This window comes from Triticum dicoccoides, chromosome 7A, assembly GCF_002162155.2.
Source record: "Triticum dicoccoides isolate Atlit2015 ecotype Zavitan chromosome 7A, WEW_v2.0, whole genome shotgun sequence".
Lineage (NCBI taxonomy): Eukaryota > Viridiplantae > Streptophyta > Magnoliopsida > Poales > Poaceae > Triticum > Triticum dicoccoides.
In genome coordinates, this window is record NC_041392.1 from 136,092,475 (window position 1) to 136,095,074 (window position 2,600).

Below are 2,600 nucleotides of genomic sequence, written 5' to 3' on the forward strand. Positions count from 1 at the left end.
CGACAACGCCCAGCGGCAGTTGTAGGCGGCGCTCGGTACCGCAGTCCTGTGGGACACGGAGGCGAGCGTGCGCGGGGCTGTGTGAGTGGTGTGGCCGGGTCGCGTAGCACGAGCGGCGACCACGGGGAAGTACGGGAGCAGAGAGGGGGAAGGAGAGGGGAGGCGCAGCCGGCGCGGCGGCTCACCGCGAAGCTGTAGGGAGGGGCAGTGGGCTCGAGGCGGCTTGGGGTGGTCCGGCGAGGGAGAGGACGAGGCGGACGACGGCGACGGGGGCGAGGCAGTCCGGCGACGGCATGGTCGCGGATGAGGCAGCGTCAGCGCGGTCGGCGACATCGGAGCCGCATCCTCCCTGATCCAGAATCGAGCAGAGGAGGGGGGTCCGATGATGGGGTGGCAGGTGATGGAGGCAGCAGGGCGGGGTGGCTTCAGCGAGGCCCAGGCGCTCCGGGCGGCGAGCGCGTCGGGGTCGATGGGATCGGGGCGCCGTTGGAGAAGCAGGCCGGTGGGGGAGCGCTTGGGCATCCAACGGCGAGGCGGCGTCGGGCGGCGGCGAGCGCTGGGCGTCGGGGTCGACGGGATCGGGGCCGATCCCGATCCAGATCGGTAGGGGGAGGAGAAGGGGAACGAGGGGGGAGTGGGGTTCGTGCGGGAGCAGTGGGGGTGGACCGGGCTAGGGTTCGGTCGCTCGGGGAGATAAGGGGGAATGGGGTGGGCCTCCTGGTGGCCTCGATGCCCAGTTGGGCCGAATGGCCCAGGGGGAGGGGGGCTTTGCTTTTTTCTTTCTTTGGTTTCTATTTTCCCTTTTTTCTGTTTTATTTATTTAGCTACTGTTATGTACTTAGTGTAGGTACTAAACGATTTTAGTTAAAGTTGAAACTCCTCACATAATTACCTACTGATATTTTGGGCATTGTCCGAAAGGTTTGGTGGGTTATTTGGAATTGTTTGAAAATAAGTTCACATTTTAAAAGGCATAAAAGGTGTTGTATGACCACTTTAATTACTTCCAGGGGAGATTTAAAAATCCATTTAATGTTAGATCCTCCAGGTTAATTACCTAGTGAATATTCGCAACTGATCGAACATTTTTGTTTTACCGGTTGAAGAAATAATAATTTGACTTTATTTTAACTTTGAATTTGTTGGGTTTGGATCAAAGTGAGGTTTAGCAAATTAACTGCGATGACATGGCAACATTAGGAGGGGATTACTGTAGCTTAAATACCCGGGCGTCACACTCACGCTCCCATCCTCCCATCGCCCACTCTCCCCTCTGCATCTCACTGGCGGTGATGACGAGATCTACACGGTGATCACTCCTCCCCCTCCCTCCTCCGTGTCAATGGTGATACGTCCTCCATCTCCTATGTAGCATCCATTTTAACACGTCGCTTTCGATTTGCTGTGGAATGTAAATTGCACCTATTCAATTGACAGTTAGGCTTCGATTTCGGACTGATTGAATTGGTTGTGATTTCCCCCCGAATTGAATCGATTCGAGGGCTTGAACATACGTGCATGGGTTTCACATCCCTCTTCGGGGTAGGGATTTCAAGTGCTTGAACAAACCATCGATGGTTTGAACAAACCCTCGGATCGATTTGAGTGTTTTCACCCACACGTGGTGGCAATTTCAAGGGTTTGAACAAACCCTCCAATGGATTCGAGGGTTTGAACACACATGTGGTAGCCTAAAGCTTGCAGTCGACCACCTCGAGTTTTCAAAAAATGTGTTCACCAATTCAAAAAAAATGTTCTGAAATATTTAATCCTTTTCATGTTTCCAAACATGCTCTGAATTTCAAAAGAGGTTCACATTTTCAAATTTTGTTTTTACAAATTTAAAAAATGTCGGGATTTTATAATATTTCTTAATAGTTGTACCAAATATTTAGAAAATTTTAAGAACAGTCGTGTTTATTTGAAAAGGCGTTCAATACTTGAAAAACTGTTTGCAATTTTCTAGTACTTTTTCTTTTGAGGATCAACCCAATTTTCTAGTACTATTAGGTTATGCAATACCGTTAGTTCTTGAAACTATGAGCTACTATTTTATCAGTACAACTAGTCGGTTTCTGTGGCTTGCAAGATGAGTGCACCAACAGAAGGTTCGCGGTTTGAACCATGCCACTCACGAGGCGTTCCTTTTTTGATATTTTTGCACGCGACTGCTTGTTGTCAGTTTGACATTGGGCCGGCCTAGTCGGAGAAGCTCCCATCGTTCTGGGCTGGGTGTCGTGGGCGACAAAAGAAATACAGCAAGAACTTGAAACAAAACAAACAAACAATACAATGGTGAGGCTTTAGTTATCTAATAATGATGTATGATGTTGTCATAGTTGGATGTGAGGTATTATGTGATATTTAGATGTGACATAATCAGAGGCTGGTCGCCGAGAGTAAATTATGGGAGTACTTAGAACTCATCTAGATGAGACGTAATTTGGTCTCATTCACCTGGAAAACAAGAACGGATACAATCTACGTCAGCACACACGCATCTTATAGCATCACATCCAATGGCTATAAAAGATGAATGAGACCAAATTAAATCTTATCTAGATGAGTTCTAGCAAAACTGGTAAATTATCTCCATGCAG

At 48.6% G+C, this 2,600-nt stretch overlaps 1 pseudogene; it reads left to right on the plus strand.

The window, feature by feature from the left end:
• The first annotated feature begins 385 nt into the window (after positions 1-385).
• LOC119333282 overlaps positions 386-2,600 on the plus strand; it is a 3,670-nt pseudogene continuing 1,455 nt past the window's right edge.